Genomic DNA, 18,050 nt, shown 5'->3' on the forward strand with positions numbered 1-18,050 from the left:
TCAATCATTTGCTCTACGCAGACCACGAGCCAGTCCTGCTGGGATTGTCTTAGCCATGATCTATTCTCCCAGCAGCTTTGCTAAAAGTGGGAGTGGGATTCTGGGCCACAAGCAATTCAGGCCCCGTTTACACGTAGCAAAAACAGTGGTGTTTTCATGCGTTTTGGCCGTTCGTTTACACCAGGGGTCGGCAACCCAAAATGTTGAAAGAGCCATATTGGACCAAAAACACAAAAAACAATTATGTCTGGAGCCGCAAAAAAGGAAGTCTTGTATAAGCCTTAGAATGAAGGCAAATGGCAAAAGGCGAAATGTTGAGAAAAAAGTCGAAATGTCGAGATAAATGTTGTAGTACAATTTCGAGAAAAAAGTTGAAATGTCGAGATTAAAAAGGAAAGGAAAAAGGAAGAAAAAAAGAGAAAAAGAGGAAAAAAAAGAAGAAAAAAAGAGAAAAAAAGAAAAAAAATAGAAAAAAAAGAAGAAAAAAAGGAAATAAATGGTGAAACATTTTTGAAAAAGCTCCAGGAGCCACTAGGGCGGCACTAAAGAGCTGCACCCCTGGTTTACATGAAAACGAAGCTCAGAGTCACCAAAAACGATAATTTCTGAAAACTCCGGCCAAAGTGGAGATTTGAAAAAACTCTGTCTTCAGGTTTGCTTGTAAACAGAGGGAAACGAACATTTAGGCATCAGAACGTCACATTATGTGACAGAAACGTCACCAGCGTCATGTGTGCGACCTGTGTTTACAATGTGTTTGGCCACTGTAGTTAGTCGTGTCATTTGTTGATGTTTTTTTTCCAGGATTCTGATTGACTAGCATGACTTTATCTTCTCGTTACACTGCCCCCTGTAGGTTTGGCTGCTCATAGCACCTTAACAGTGTATCTATGCAGTTTTGTGTAAATGAAGAGATTTTGAAAACGATCTGATATAAATGATGGTATTTTTCAAAACATAAGGGAAAATGTCAGTTTTTGTAAAAACTATGTGTAAACGTGGCCTCAGTCAAGTCCAAAAGCATCCTTCACTGCTGTTCGTAGTGGCCAGTGGGAGTTTTTCATAATCCCCTCAGCTGCTGCTTTCACCTCCCCATTTCCCAGCGATGTAACATCAAACACTTGTGACCTGGCGTTTTGGACACTCACCCACTTTTCCTGTGTCCCGTTTGAACTGAAAGCTGTGGTGAGAGCCAGTAACATGTAGGTGCAGATATACATGAGTGTGGTGAACGTGTGTGTGTGTGTGTGTGTGTGTGTTTGGTGCTGCTTTTGTGTGTGTGACTGCGAGACAACAGGAGCAGCTTTGTTGCATCCTGTTGCACAGCTGCTGCCCTGCTTGTTGTTCCCTCTGCCAGCACCACAACCTAAAGCTCCCAGTTCTTTCAGATTAGCCTCTAATGTAATCTGTCACCAGGTTATCAGTAACAACGGAGAGAAGTTGAACACTTTCTTCCTTTGCTGATGAGTCATTTAAGTGATGAAATGTGAAGTTGAGCCTGAAGGGGAAATCGAGAGGCAGCATGTCAGAGTAAGTAAGAACTCTGATGTTGAACTGTTGAACCAGTGTTGCTGTCACACACAAATACCATTTAACTTCATCTGTATTTATGCAACACATTTCAAACACAACTTCAACCCAAGTCCTTTACAGAGAAAAACAGGACTCCAGATATCAAAATTAGCAAAACAGAGCTCTTAATAAGGAGCTATAAGTTTACAAAGCACAATAAAGCATTTAAATACAGTCACATATATGAAAACATAAAACTATGCCTGAAAAGCTGACAGTAGCTGTGTTCGGTCTCACAGGAGAGAAGCCTGAGCTGATTCTGCAGACCTTTGCAGACCTACAAATGTTGCAAGCAACACGGAAGGTATGGGATCTTTAAACTAATATGGAGTTATGTCCTCAAGGGCGATCCATGTTATAAGACCTTTCCAGTTTATCCTAAATGTATTTGCCAGTTTGTGCACTCGTGCAGACGTGATAACTGAACCGTAATAGTCTGTCTGACAGAGGTACTAGATTCTCCATTGTTCACATCATCACATTCAGGGGCATCTACATAAATACACATTCAGACATAACAATGAATAGATAATGTTGTTTTCCCCCAGTACTCTGTAGATCATCTGTAGCATGTATGAACACATTTGCATGCAAGACTCCTGTGTTACGAGAGCAGGTGGATTCATGCCTAGCTGGGCAGTTTTTAATTTTATTTTGTTGATAAAACTAGATCAGTTTGGAAGTTTTTGCAAATAACTGTTTGATGCTGATCTGAAGCAAAACCAAAGTCTATTTATTCTTTCCAAGTGAGACGTGTCTTGCTTTTCTGAACCACTCAACCATCCAGGAGTGGGTGCAGTCGACATCTTTACTCCTTGGGAATGAGTAAAGATGCACCCAGTTGGTGTTACCCAGCCTGCTGCATGCTGTTCCCACGGAAAGCACCGTTAATAAGCTTAGCTAAAATGTTGAAAACTGAACCACATTTATTCCCAACAGCAAACAGTATGTTATTAAAATACCACTTTTCCACTAGTACCTACTCAGCCTGGCTCGGCTCAGCTCCACTCGGTTTTGCTCTTTCCCATTAGGGGTCTAACGTGCCGAGTAGATACTTTTCTGTAACTATTCCGCCGAGGTTCTAAGCGGCTGTATCTGAGGGGGGTTGGAGTCAGACATCTGAGTCAGGATGTGACATCAGAGAAAGAGACTCTGACGGATTCTTGTTCATTTTATTCAACCAGCAATGGCAGCAAAAGTCTGTTTCATGATCCAACTCTCAGGTGCAGATGTTCATAAACCTGGTGCTGAGGAGAGAATTAAAAAGGGATCTAGACGGAGATAAGGAACGACCAGATCTACCAGGAGCTCTGTCACTTCATAGCTGCTCACGGCTCAAGCTGACTTTTCAGCAGCGCTGAGACAAACTAAATGAAAAAAAAAAAGCATCGCCGCTTGAAGCTTCTTTCACTCTCATTTTTTAACTTGATATCAAACACAAGCCACAGACCCAGCAGCACATTTATCATCTCCTCCAGGTTCTACAACTTTAGTGTTGTTGTCTTCTTCATTTAGATCACACAATCAAATACGTCACAGCAGCTTCACTCCAACCTCCTACTTCTCATCTGGGTATTGAAAATAAACGAGGGCAAGGCGAGTCGAGTCGGACTGAGTAGGTACTAGTGGAAAAGCGCCAAAAGTAACACATGCATCATAAGAGTCACCATGAAGTACTTTAGGAGGTTCCACTGAGACCACATGGATCCAGAAAGGCGTTTATCCCAGGGTGCAACACTCACAGAGACGGGGATGACATGAACGCACAAGAGGGACGGAGTGAAACTAATTCCTCAGAGAATGGACACATGAGGACATGGGTGTCAGAGTTAATGAGGGACCAGCCCTTGACCCGTGGGGTCGCAGGAGCTCTGTGATTCACGGTGGTGACGGATTACGTGCTCCTGTGATACTCAATAGAGCAGACTGATCAGAGTCTGATCTACTGATATGCTGATTGATTGCTTGATTGATCAGTTGTGGCGTTGACTGTTGAATCGCATAATTGAAGTTTTTAATAATATCAGGCTCTTAATGCGTCATTTAAATCATCTGATTTAAATAAAGTACATCATTTATAAAGTTGATAGTTTCCGTTGACTGTTTGCTCTGAAATGTGAAATTCCTGTGCAGAGCCACGCCCCCTTTTCACCCAGAACTTTTCCCATATCAAGCCTCACACTTGATATTCACTTTCTTGTGAGATTAAAAAGCTTTCCTTTCAATCTTGCCCTTCCTGGAACCTCCCACCTCAGCCCCCAGCCTCTAACCCCCACTAAACTTCCCTTTTTTTTTTCTAGAAGGAGTTTAAGGAGGAATGTCATTCAACAAATTCAAACACGCGCCCCTGCAAATCTCCGCTGCAAACATGTTCCCACTGATTCGCTCAAAGAATTAATTGCTCCAAATAATCTCACCATCTGGTTTTGGAGGTCCGTGCTTGCGAGGCTGCTTGCATAGCAGTGTTTAAGGCCTATTCAGGTGCCGGCCATGGTACTGTGGTGCAGGGAGGGAGCGAGGGAGACGGAGAGAGGGAAAGGTGGTGAGGCTCGCAAGGAGGCTGAAAAGAGGAGGGAATGACAAAGAACGCCATCTGCTCCATGTCTTTCTTGTGAGCGACCCTGGACGCCGGCAGTGGCCCTGCATCGCTATGAACCGACTCCAGCCTTCGATCTGGAATGTTATTCACAGACTAGATGGGGAGTTCACAAACACAGGGAGAAAAAAGACAAGAAATAATGGCATTCATCCGTTTTTTTGCGCCATTTTTATTTTGCAAACTTTTAAACAGTCCATCCAAAACTTTCTTTCTTTCTTTCTTTCTTTCTTTCTTTCTTTCTTTCTTTCTTTCTTTCTTTCTTTCTTTCTTTCTTTCTTTCTTTCTTTCTTTCTTTCTTTCTTTCTTTCTTTCTTTCTTTCTTTCATTTTCATAGTGTATATATATTTATATTATCTGTTTCTTATTTAGTTTTTTTATAGCCTTTTAAAAGGGTGCACCTTTATTGACCGGCTGCTTAATCTCATTATATTATTATAAAGACAATAAAGGCTTTTTATTTCTATTCTATTTCATTCTATTCTATTCTATTCTATTCTATTCTATTCTATTCTATTCTATTCCATTCCATTCCATTCCATTCCATTCTTCTTTCTTTCTTTCTTTCTTTCTTTCTTTCTTTCTTTCTTTCTTTCTTTCTTTCTTTCTTTCTTTCTTTCTTTCATTTTCATAGTGTATATATATTTATATTCTCTGTTACTTGTTTTGTTTTTACATAGCCTTTTAAATGGGTGCACCTTTTTATGGACCTGCTGCTTAATCTCATTATATTATTATAATGACAATAAAGGCTTTTTATTTCTATTCTTTCTTTCTTTCTTTCTTTCTTTCTTTCTTTCTTTCTTTCTTTCTTTCTTTCTTTCTTTCTTTCTTTCTTTCTTTCTTTCTTTCTTTCTTTCTTTCTTTCTTTCTTTCTTTCTTTCTGATGAACCCTCTTATGCAGGGAGAGCCACTCGTGCGAGCTACATATTCATGTACATCACAAGATTGGAGAGAGTTGGTAATGCAGTTAATGATAGCAGCTTCCAAAAACCCGTTCAGTGTTCACGTTTGCCAAAAGCAGACAAAGATTGTGGATCCAGGCCAGGCGAAGGGGAAAAGTGTGGACTTGTTCTGTCGCTTCAAAGGCAGCAGAATCTCTGCAGACGTTCACAACTCTGATCCTGCGTCATAAGACTTTATCTCTTGTAATTACTCAGAACATACGTACATTATCATTATATGCTTAGAAAGATTCATATGCACAATGAGTTTTATTTGTCTAAGCACTGGGATTCTCAATGAAAACTGTGTTTGGTGATGCAAATCACTACCTGGAAGTGTCTTCCATTCATTGGCAATTATAGAGTCTAGAACATTTGAATTTTTCAACATATTTAATATGAATTTATTGTTTTTGGGAGTCAGCTCAATCCATTTAAGCCAACATTGTGTGCAGCCACGGTGCCAGACTGATCCATGTCACCCGTGCCCTGCACAGCGTGTTTACAGTAATGTCATTTCAGCAGATGTGATACATTTTAAAGTAGTCTTGTGAACATTGTGGTACATTAAACCCAGTGAAAGAAATGTAATCAGCAAACAGCTGACATTATCAAATAAAGAGAGCGGAAAGACACAAGCGGGGTCACAATCAGGTCAGATCCTGAGTAAAAAAAATCACCTTTAGTTTAAACTGAAAGTATGAAGTAGGGTTTTATGTTTAAACAAGATTTTACAAATTGTATGTTACTTTGTATTGTTAAAGCTGAGATAATCTAAGTTAAGATTATTATTGTTGTGTGCACAACTGACCCCACGCAGGTGGCACATAAATCATTAACTGATTCTGAGTAACTCGGCTGGTGCTGATTTTATCATTGTTTGTGAGCGCTGCATCACGCTCATTTACCACACGCACATTTGACTTGGAAAAACACTTATCTATTGTAAGTTTGACACTCGTTACATGAAACAATGTTGCACTTTAAATGGATATAGTTAGGCTTTAATATGCTAATCTGAACACAGAGGTTTACAGCTAACGGCTACATGAACACATCCTGTTGTCTTTAGTTATTCCTCGTGTTTCCATCTCTGTTTGAGTTATTTCTTCTTCATAAGCGTATTGTTTTGCAGCCCTGGCCATGCTTGTACGTTCAGGTGATCCTCAGGTCTCGGCTACGAGTCCTTCAGTACTCGGGGTCGCTGTCCTGCATGTTTAAGATGCTTCCCCACTTCAGTGCACCCCGATGAGGAAATAATCGTGTCATTAACCGACCTGTGCAGACCTTGATGATGAGCTGATGACGATGCATTTATTGGAATCAGGTGTGTTGATGCATGCAAACATCTAAAAGCTGCAGGACAGCGACCCGCGAGGACCTGTGGTTCTAGACTTCATCCCACTGAACAGATCGCAGAGAGATGGATGTTGTTTTTTTAAATCTGCGTACAGTAAAGGGATCTATGAACAGTTTAATGCTGCAAACTAAGTTTCCTTAGCTAAAAAGTTGTTGTTGATCGAGACGCACATTTTGATGTATAACACACCTGGGTGCAAGTTACGGTTCGGGCAAAAAACGTGCCGAAGAAATGGCATAAATTGTGCCAAAATTACACGATTAATTCAAAATGGCCGACTTCCTGTTGGGTTTCAGCCATGGCGCCAAGAGACTTTTCTTTAGGTTGCAACATGATACAGGTGTGTACCGATTTGCGTGCATGTACGTCAAACTGTATTGTGGGGCTTGAGGCACAATGTTTTCTAGGGGGCGCTGTTGAGTTGTTAGGCCACGCCCATTAATGCAAACCATGAAATATCAATTTATCGCCAGGCCGGCAAAAAGGCCCTCCTTTCATCGGAAAAATAAAAATAAAAACGAGAAAAAAAAGAATTTCTACAGATACAATAGGGCCTTCGCACTGTCAGTGCTCGGGCCCTAATTAAACAAAAACTCAATTGGGATTATTTGGATTATGAGAAATTAGACTCAAGTGGAATCCAGTGGGATTGAATGTTACTATATTGAACTGAACCTGTAATGAAAGGTTTTTGGTCTGATCAAAATTATTCTTATTTTTAATCTATGTTTCTATTCTGATTATCCTATCAATCATGTTCAGCTGAATCCTCTGTTTGTGCAGGTTGATAACGCTCGCAGCAGTGGCACCAGTGTTAGTGCCAGACTTCCTGGGGGAGGAACAACCTCCAGCTCCCTGCCAATCCCTCAGGCTTTCTCCTAAAAACCTTCTCTCTGCCTTGTTTAGTCATCATTCACATTGAATGTAGCCTGCTATATTCTTTCTGATGCATCCAATTCTTTCAAAGGATAAACATTACAGAAACAGCTTGCCATCTCTTTATTTCTAAGTCTCACCCACATGTTTTTATGCATTTTGCAATGACAATACCCTAAAATAACTTTTATGGTGAATTAGCGTTATCCAAATAAACATAATTGATTTTTTTTCTTACTAGATATGAATGGCCTCTTAGTTTTTCTGTGCGACAAATGCTCCACCAACTAATTCAGTGTGATGGTTTAGCTGTGATGTTGCAATCCGAGACGACGACATTCTCCAAGCAGTAGCATCGCTGGATCTGGAGCTAATTAACCCTAGATTCACACCGAAAGCGTCAAAAATCGCGTTGCTTGTCGACGCCTGCAGTGGGCGGGGCTTCAAGCTGCGCTGCAGAACAGGAGGGAACAAAGTGCATATACATATATCTATATATACTGTAGCTGCACATCTTCAGTTTCCTATTTCACCATGGATCACACTTTGGGAAGCCTTCTTTATATTTTAGCGTTATTTCCGCATAGATACGAGTGAGTTTAATTGGTCCTGGATCAACATCAACCATCATCGTTGTTCCTGGTGAAGCTGCAGTCTGTCTGCGCTGAACACTGACACGCCGGGTCGGAGCGGATTTGGTCATGATGTTTAAACTGTGTTTTGTGATTAATAAGCATGTTTTTTTTTATTATTTTGCATTGGATTGATGTAGCAAATAAAATTGTTGGGACCATCCAGCTCCTCATCCATCAGTTATGTGTTTCACATGAGCAGTTCAGGTAAAAACGGCAGTCAAATCAGCAAAAATGTCAGTTTGCTGGATGAAATATATTAATTCCTGATAAAAATAAGTTTGTTAGTGCACAGCTCTGCTCATGTATGCATGTGAATGAGTGTATGTTTGTGTGTACATGAAAGTACAATCTGCATTGAGGCTTCTTGCTTTGGGAATCCCGGTCTGTGATTGGACGCGGCCTCGGCGTCGCCGCTGCTCATTTGCATAGAGTTGAGATTCTCTCAACTTCAAATTGACGCCTCCGTGGCCTTCGACGCCTCTCGCAGTGCTTTCATAGAAAATGAATGGCAGCCGGAGGCCTGTGACGCCCGTGAAGCTTTTGGTGTGAATCCAGGGTGAGGGGCGCCGGTGTAAAACATCGGAAGCTCCTTATTGCCAGAACAGCCACTGATCTGAAAAACACTGAAAAGCTTCACGTTAGCATGCAAAGGTACGTTTAGGAGGCTGAATGAAGGAGTTGTGTCCTATAGGTTGAGTATTTCTGGCAGCTGCTGTAGCTGCCCTTATTTCTGATCAATGTGTGCATGTGTGTGTTTTCTTTATGCCTCTGGGTGTTTGTTCACTCTCCACCTAAAGTAAAGGGTGACAGGTGTTTCTAGTGCAGGGAGAGGTTCTGATGGGAGGTAGGGAGGGTAGGAAAGGTGCTGTGACTCCCCTTGGGTGCTGTGTCCTAGTGTTTATACTGTCTAGGAAACCAGACCCCGACCCCCGGCTTTACCAGCGACACATTAAACAGCTGCTTCACACGGCTTTCACGTCCAATCACGAAACGGTTAATTTCACACACATCTTACTAAGAAATCAATCTGTAACTTGGCCCCTGGCAGAGTTTGAGGTTTGAAGTAGTCGGGTTGAGAGGTTCTAGAGAACCTCTAAATGGAGACACATCCAAGCAAAGCATTATCAGTGATGGCTTCTGTCAAAGCACATGTAAAAGTTTTATTAGACATCGAGTTGAACAAGAGTGCTCAGGATAAGGATTTAGTCATTTAGACTTGCAACTGAAAAACATCTTACGCTCTGGCAGGCGGCAGTGTTACAGTGAGAATGGGATAACCCCCGCTTGAAGTGCGGCAGTAAAGTCCGTTTCTAATTTTTATTGTGTTTAACTTCACTTCAAAAGAAAGTGTGGCTGTTCCTGTCCGTCTGAGCCCAATCTATTCTGTTGCTCTTCTCCATGATACAAAAAGAGCAGGAAATTCATTATATTTACTGTCCGAGTCCACTGAAAAAAGTTTTTGGTGTGAAAATATGTTTATTTACACGACGCAAATGCATCTACTACTTTTTCTGGTTTTATTGAAAATAACAAAATAGGGAGATTATTGAACTTACATGGGGCACATCACACATGACACTAGTGATAGTAATAACAGGCAAGGCAAGTTTATTTGTATAGCACAATTCAACACAAGGTAATTCAAAGTGCTTTATGTCAACATTAAAAGCAGCAAGACTCAATTAAACAGTAAATAACAAATAAAATGATAAGAAAAGAGGTAAAATAATAAAAAGCACAAGTTGTTAAAAGGTAAGGGCAGTACTGCAGGTTAGTATTTAATTTAAGAGTAGCTTCAGTAAACAGTAATGTTTTTAGGCCTGATTTAAAGGATCTACAGTTGGAGCAGACCTCAGGTCTACAGGAAGTTTGTTCCACCGGTGAGGAGCAGAATACTCAATTTATTAACTTTTGGGCAGTTTTAATCATAAACAATGATAGAATTTGCAGCTTCTTCTCTTCTGGAGTTACAGTAAAATCTTAAGAACTGTGAAAACACGGCCCATCAGTCCACCCTCAGGTTTGCATGATCTGTGTGGAAAAAGTAACTGTTTTCTGAAATGGTGAAATGGCGGGACGGTTTGATGGACTTTGGGGGGGGGTGTGTGCGGTTTTTCCACCGTAGCCCTGTGTTTTAAATCCCATCACACTCGTTGTTTGATTTGGCAGGGCGTCCACACAGAATCACTCGGGATCCCTCGAGAGATTTTCAAAAGTGGACTTGTCATGGAAAATTGCCTGTTTGGTCTTGAGTCCAAACAGCTTTATTTGGATGGAGCAAAGCACTGGAGCCAATCTGAATTAATAGATGTGGCTTAAGAGAGGCTTATTTTCTGAGGGAGAGCTCAAAGTATGCAGCATTAGTACACTGAACTCCGGGCCGTCGCTGAAGTCGTATTTGCGGTGCAGGAGAGGAGCCAGCACAGATGGTTTGGTACCAAAGGCACTGGACTTTTTCTCATGCCTTTAAATGGGAGCGCTCTCTTTTCTCCGCTAATATTTAGCTCCTTCAAATGCTAATGGAGTGGCTTTGCTCTCCAAGGTTAGCATTACAACGATGGGGGAGCCTTTAGATCTCAGGCATTTGTTTACTGGATGAAAGAGCCTGCACATCACATGAGCTGGAGAGAGAGAGTCTGGCCTGTGAGCAGCGTGTCTCCCCAACCACCAGCAGTCATTTTCAAGATGCATCCACCTTTTCTTCCTCTTCCCTTCTCTTAATTTCTCCCAATACCTCTTTTTTTTCTCTGATGATTTTGAAAGGAAACTGTTGTCATGCTTTTAATGTGATTTCTCATAGTGAGGGCGCGTGTGTGTGTGTGTGTGTGTAGGGTGGGTGCATGTCCGCGTGCACGTGTGGGAAGTGGGGTAGAGTATGATAATAAATAAAGGCTGGGAGAACAGATAACTGCAATACTTGAATGGACAAATACGTCAGCAGTGGTGTGTGTATTTTCATATCATTTATTCATTCCACATCACAGATTATTTGGATATGGGGAGGAAGCAATGTGCCTTTTGTAATCTGAGCTCTAGTTATTTACATCTAAACCCCTCAAAATATCTAACGACGTCTTCATTTTCAGTTCAAAACTGCAGCTCATTGGCTTCAACGTGCATTTTATATATATATATAAGAAACCACAAACAGCTATGATCCTCCTCTGGTTTTTATCTCTGATCCACCTTTAAGTGGAAGAAAAAATATTTATATCGCCATGGAAACACCGACAGAGAACATAAAAGTATCTGAAAGAAAACCAAAATGCCAGATGAAAAAAAAAACTCTTTTGATCACTTTTCATAGTGATCTTGAATATCGAGTTTCCTTCTGTGTGTATATACTGTGTGTGTGTATATATATATATATATATATATATATATATATATATATATATATATATATATATATATATATACATATATATTAGTACAAATAAAAAAAATTGAATGGTTCATAAAGCGTTATCCAGCGAGCAGCGACATCCCTCGGCCCCGGCAGACACCAGTCTGAGAGCAAACATCTGATATTATACATATTATGCTTCAGAGCTGTAATAAAGCACAATCTGCCCTGCATCTCCATAATACATTATTCACTTCCAGTTGCCAAGTAGCGACTCTAGAGGATGGTTAAGAACCCTCTACAATATTCATATAGCACACTGAAGTGATATCATACACGCTAAAAAAAAAACACACAAAAAACATCAGCTATCAATTTAGAGGTTTTTGCAACCAAGAATTCCCAACTAATATCCCTGCAGATCAACATACTGTACAATGAAGCCTCTCTGAACCTAACTTAAACTATCAGCTACGGGAGGATATGGGAGGATATGTGAAGTTATTCCCTCTGATGTCAGAATATCACTTTCTCCAGAGCTTTGGCCCACATACTGTAGACTGTTTATGTCTGATTCAGGTCAGCGGTAACTTCCTGCACCAGGGATTTCTGCCTTTTCACAGATGAGCTCCTAAAAAATAAGGAAAGTGCATTCTTCAGAGATGCTCGATGCTAAATACGTCTGAAGAAGTTAGGTAAGCAAGTTTGATAAAAGCAGACTTAAATAGTGCATCAAACTTCTCACAGTTGGACTGAACTTCCCAGATCCTCAGTAATAAGGATGTATGGTACATTGTACTTTAGATATTCCAGGACATCCAATGATCATGATGATGATTTTCAATCAAATTCATGATAAATATTTGAAATAAACCCCACAGGGGATCAACTCCAGAGCATCCTGTGATCCTGAACATTATGAAGACGCTATGCAAAAAAGATATTTTGATTCATTTTGTTGTTTTTTGTTTTAATTTGTTTTTAGGGTAAGTGAGTGCAGCTTTTCTCCCAGTACTCCCAGTTAGGGGTGGGACGATACAGGTAACTCATGATTCAATACTGTGGCAATATCTGGCCCACGATAACGATAATATCACGATACACGATATCTACGATATTCGATATATTGTAAGAAATTTCATCAACTATCACAATATATGTGACTGAAAAAGAAGAAATACCCATAAAAAGGAAAATGTCTGTAGTTATGAATTTATTCAATGCCAAAACTTCATACAATGTACAAAGAAACTGCATTTGTATAGAGCCTCACTGTCTGCTAGGCTTGTAAATGTAATCACTGTACAGATGGACAATTAAAGTGCATGAACATTAATAACATGTTTTATATAAACCAGGACAGTGCACTGCTTTGTTTCTAATACTGAAAAGTCAGTAAGCAACTTAATTTTGTAGCTCACTGTCTCCTAGTCTTGTAAATGTAAACACTGTACAGCTGGACAAATGGAAGTGCATGAACAATAGTGCGGTGACAACCGCGTAAATCCATTACTTATGTTGTAATAAAATATCGATATTTGCCGTCAGTTTATCGATTATTTATTGCGACAGAGAGTGCAACAATATATTGCAATATAGATTTTTCTTCCCCACCACTACTATTATCTTGATTGCTACAGTAGTGGGTGCGAGGACAGTTTCAGGTTGAACGATGGCTGAAGTGATGGATCTGCCTTTAAAAACAGGCTTTACTATAATGCTTACCACGGGAAATGAAGAGGTTGGATACCTTGCTCACCTCTAAAACCTCTGTAAGCATGCAAGTCTGTCACTATGATGAATGGTCCATTTCAACAGCCATCCAGCTCCGCCCTGGCTCCTGGTGGAGAGCAGGTTCAAGCGCCGACCTGCTCAAGGTCGGTTTTGAAGCCCGTTACCTCAAGAGATCAGGATGAATTTTCCTCCATTTGACCCTTTTCTAGTATTTTGAAATGATTAAATGAAGGGCTGCATTTTGCAGGTTACTGGTCACCGGTTATTCCTTATTTGATCCTTTCCGGCACTGAGACTGAAAATGTGTCATGTAGCAGAAAATAATGAGGACTGTGGTACTTTGAGTAAATATATGATCCAGAAAGTCCAGTTAGAGTAGCAGTTTGTGAACACCAGCACCGCAGGTTATCTTAACACAAGGAGGGTTTTTACAGTTTTATTTTGGTCTGGCTGCGAAGGAACTTTTTTTAAATGTTTGATTGGTTCCAAGTGAAAGACAGAACTACAAAGGAATCTCGGGGGCAGCTGTGGCTCAGGTGATCGACTGGTTACCACCAAATAGGTTTGTGGTCCGTTCTTTAGACCTTTTATGTGTGAAATTGTCCATGGCATTGTCCTTGTCCCTGACGCTGAACCTTTCCGTGTCAAGGGCTCCGATGTGCTCAGATGTGCGACTGCGTTACAAAAGCCTTGCACAGATACATCGATCTAGAAGCAATATATATGTCATTCATTGGTGTAATCCCTTCATGATAGACAGGTGATGACATCAGTGGCATGACTGGCCACGTTTACACATAGCCATTTATAGCCACAGCGTATTTACAAAAACAGATATTTCCCCCTCTACGTTTTGAAAAATACCATCATTTACACGAACCCGCATAAATAGCTGTTAAGGTGCTATGAGCAGCCAAACCTACAGGGGGCAGTGTAACGAGAAGATAAAGTCATGCTAGCCAATCAGAATCCTGGAAAAAAACAACAAATGACACGAGTAACTTCCAGTTACTTCCAAGATGAACGAGAGTCTTTCGTTTGGCGTGACAGAGAAGTGGAGTTACTTTTAAGTGTGACTTTAGAATATAAAACAGGTAAAATACAAGAAAACATTGACGGTGGCCAAACAAATTGTAAACACAGGTCGTACTCATGACGCTGGTGACGTTTCTGTCTCATAATGTGACGTTCTGAAGCCTAAAGGTCGTTTTATGGTGACTTTGAGCTTTGTTTTTGTGTAAACGAACGGCCAAAACGCATGAAAACACCACCGTTTTTGCTACCTGAATCACCCTGAATCACCAGAGACCTGCAGGAGCTGCTGAACGAGCCAAACGAGCCTTTTAGAAGGACAGAGAGCAACTGAAAATGGTGCAGCAACACCTTTAAGTCAAGCTACGAGAAAGCACAGGGCTGTAGATGCAGAGTGTGTGGTCAAGGGGGAGCGTCTGCTTATCATCATGGTGTTGGAATTAAAGATGCCATCTTTTACCTTCTTTAGGAAACCCACCCTCACCTGGACGAAGTGGGCAGCATTGTGAAAATCATGTTTTTTGACTTGAACACCTTCCTCCACCTCAGACTTCCAGCGTCATTCAGGTTTCTGTCATTTCCAAAAACGTTAAGACGATTCCGCAGTTGTGGGGCGTGTCAGTGGTGGACAGGAGTTAAAACAAACTGCAACAATGCAGACTATTTACGAAAAGAGATAGAGCAGACTGTACTTCACTAGGAACTATAGATCTGTCAGGGTTTCCAGCAAGATTTTATATACAGTATCTGCGGTGGAGAGTTTTTGTCAGTCAGGAAGTGAGAGAACCTCTAACCCCCTCGTTTTCCTGAAGGGCATGCAAATGTTGCAGTTTTCTTTCATGTTCCTGCTGTTTTCGTTTTAATCTAACAATGCAATCTTCTCCCTACACTCTTCACCTCCTGACGGAGGCTGCGAATCACAGTCCAGATCGAGAGGCCTGATATTTTGCAGTCAGTCAGCCTATTGTGGTTATTTCAGCACATTTGAGGTCATGGCATTCAAGGAGGTGTCTCCTCATTGCTTGTAGCTAGAGAGAGAGAGAGCGAGAGTGAGAGTGAAAGAGAAAGAAAGTGTGTGTGTGCATTTGTGAGTGACAGAGAGAGAGAGAGGGGGCACACATGGACAGAGAGCAGGAGCCGGGCTCTTTGTGCTGATGTTTTCTGTAACCTTGCGCTCTCTGTGATGGGCCTCTATCTCCTCCCACACAATAGAACAGCAAAATAAGATTCTTAGATACATCAGCAGACAGTAGAGGTAGAAAGTGGATTTCACTGATGCATTGGGCCCAGACCAAGGCAGAGAGCTAGCAGTGTGTGTGCGTGTGTGTGTGTGTGTGGCTCTAATGTATGTATGCGCTGCAATAGAGGAAACAGCAGATATAGAGAAAAAGGAATGCCATCTATCACAAAGGCTGAGAGGCCTTGGCAGGGCCTCAGGGTGCTTATTATTTTGCCCACAGTGTGTGGGCGAGCTGCAGAGCTCAGCCTCGTAAGACAGAGACGCAGAGCCAAGGTGCTCCAGTTTAGCTAAAAATCATGTCACCACTATTAGCATATTCTGATGATGCTTCATTGCAAAACTATGTTTTAAAACCCTTTTTGGAAAAAAATAAAAATCTGATTACATTTTCACAGCTATTAGTCAAAAGTTTGGGTGCCCAGTTCATTTTGAATGGATGTGTGTCCATACTTAGAGACGTATTTCTGCGGAGACTACAGTGAGATCACAAATCACAATCAAATAAGCGTATTATTTTTAGGGCATAATTGTGTTAAGACTGACTCTGTTGTTGCGCAGCACACTCCAAGTACACATATGATGGTCACTCGAGTGTGGAGCGCTTCACTCTGTGGTGCTGTTTTGTCAGTATTTCAGACATGTCCCACCATTTCTGCAACACTGAATTCATTTTTGGAAAAATGGCGGCACTTTTCATTTGAAAAGTTTTCGTTTGAACTAGTGGACAAGTGTGGATGGTATGACTTTGGTCTCCCATAATAAAAGGGGAGATAGCAAATACAGGACAAGCGAAACTCAACAACCTCCTTTTTGTTTCATTTATTAAATACACAGACAACAAAAATTCAAATGTTATGGATGTAGGAATGAACATTTATATTTATAATACTGATACTGTATTATAAATCATAGCAAGCAGGAACAGACATTTGTCGAGCGTGGAATCGAAGGAATTGAAACAAGAACTAGTTCTTGATTCCCATCCCAAGGCAGGGCAGGCAAGGCAAGGCAAGGCAGGGCAAGGCAAGGCAAGGCAAGGCAAGGCAAGGCAAGGCAAGGCAAGGCAGGGCAGGGCAAGGCAAGGCAGGGCAAGGCAGGGCAAGGCAAGGCAAGGCAAGGCAAGGCAAGGCAAGGCAAGGCAGAGCAAGGCAGGGCAGGGCAGGGCAGAGCAAGGCAGGGCAAGGCAGGGCAGGGCAAGGCAGGGCAAGGCAGGGCAGAGCAAGGCAGGGCAGGGCAGGGCAGGGCAGAGCAAGGCAGGGCAGGGCAAGGCAGGGCAAGGCATGGCAAGGCAAGGCAAGGCAGGGCAAGGCAGGGCAGAGCAAGGCAGGGCAGGGCAGGGCAGAGCAAGGCAGGGCAGGGCAGGGCAAGGCAAGGCAAGGCAAGGCAAGGCAAGGCAAGGCAAGGCAAGGCAAGGCAAGGCAAGGCAGAGCAAGGCAAGGCAGGGCAAGGCAGAGCAATGGAGGGCAAGGTAGGGCAGGGCAGGGCAGGACAAGGCAAGACAAGGCAAGACAAGGCAGGGCAAGGCAAGGCAGGGCACCGCAGGCAAGGCAAGGCAAGTTTATTTGTACAGCACATTTCAGCAACAAAGCAATGCAAGGTGCTTTATATGATGAAAACATGAAAAGTAAAGAGGAGAACAGGACTTGTTTTTATCCGTCCCTGTCCTCTCCTTCCCCGCGCCCCTTTTTCCCGCCACTGTCCATCTGTTGAGCTGTGATGCGATCAGACAGGTATGGCTACTCCCACGCTGGATACATCTTGATAGCCAGCCTGGTGCTGTGGCGCGGAAACCCCAAAGTCTTTATGCGCCTCACATTGCGCAGATCAATCTCCAAGGCAGTTTCCCAGAAGGAGCACAAAGCCTTACAGCTGAGACACCGCTGTCCCTCAGCAGCAGAGAGAGAAAGAGAAGCGGGAGCAGGGAGAAAATGACAAGGAAGGTGGGGAGGGAGGTGGTAAAGAGGTGGTGAGTTAGGGATTAAGTCTTTTCTTCCAGGATAAGGACCTGTCTTTGAGAGAAAGTGGGAGCAAGGCTCTTTCGGTGGAGAAGAGGGTTTGATCCCTCATTCGTACCATCCTCCTCCTCTTTCCCCTCTCCTCTCTCATCCTTCACCACCTCTCCTCCCTCCCTCCTTATCTCCTCTTCTTCCCTCTTTTGTGTCTTTCCTTCGCTCACTGTAATCCAATGTGACACAGTTACAGATGGTCTATCAATGCCACAGCCCATCAGAGCCGTGTTGAGGGGACTGCTGGGGGCCTGGGAGGGTTTGATAGGCTGTCCACTACTCTGTCTGTCTCGTCGGCCTCGTCTGCACGCATGTGTGCATATCCATGTACGAGTCACGTATGTGCCTCGGCACCTTCTGTTCCCCTCTTCTATTACTCCTTCCTGGCTTCTTTGCTTGTCTGGGTCCAGCTGAGACAGCCAACGCACCAGCAAGTAATGGACTTGATGTCTGTCATAGTAACAAGGTTGTGCATGCACGTGTGTGCGCATGTCTGTGAATGTATGTCTGGATTATGTTTAGCCACAACAAGTCTGTGCAAGTCACTTTATTCAATCTCAACACCAACTTCTTGGGAAGAGAGGTGGGAAGAAACAGGGCTGACACTCTGAGCAGTGGATGTGGAGTGATGTGTTTGTGAGGATGGGCCTTCTGTGCATCTCACCATGGTAATAGTGTCCCAGAGGGGCGGCCCAAGACCATATGTCCC

This window comes from Cololabis saira, chromosome 3 (genome assembly GCF_033807715.1).
Source record: "Cololabis saira isolate AMF1-May2022 chromosome 3, fColSai1.1, whole genome shotgun sequence".
In the NCBI taxonomy this organism is placed as follows: Eukaryota; Metazoa; Chordata; class Actinopteri; order Beloniformes; family Belonidae; genus Cololabis; species Cololabis saira.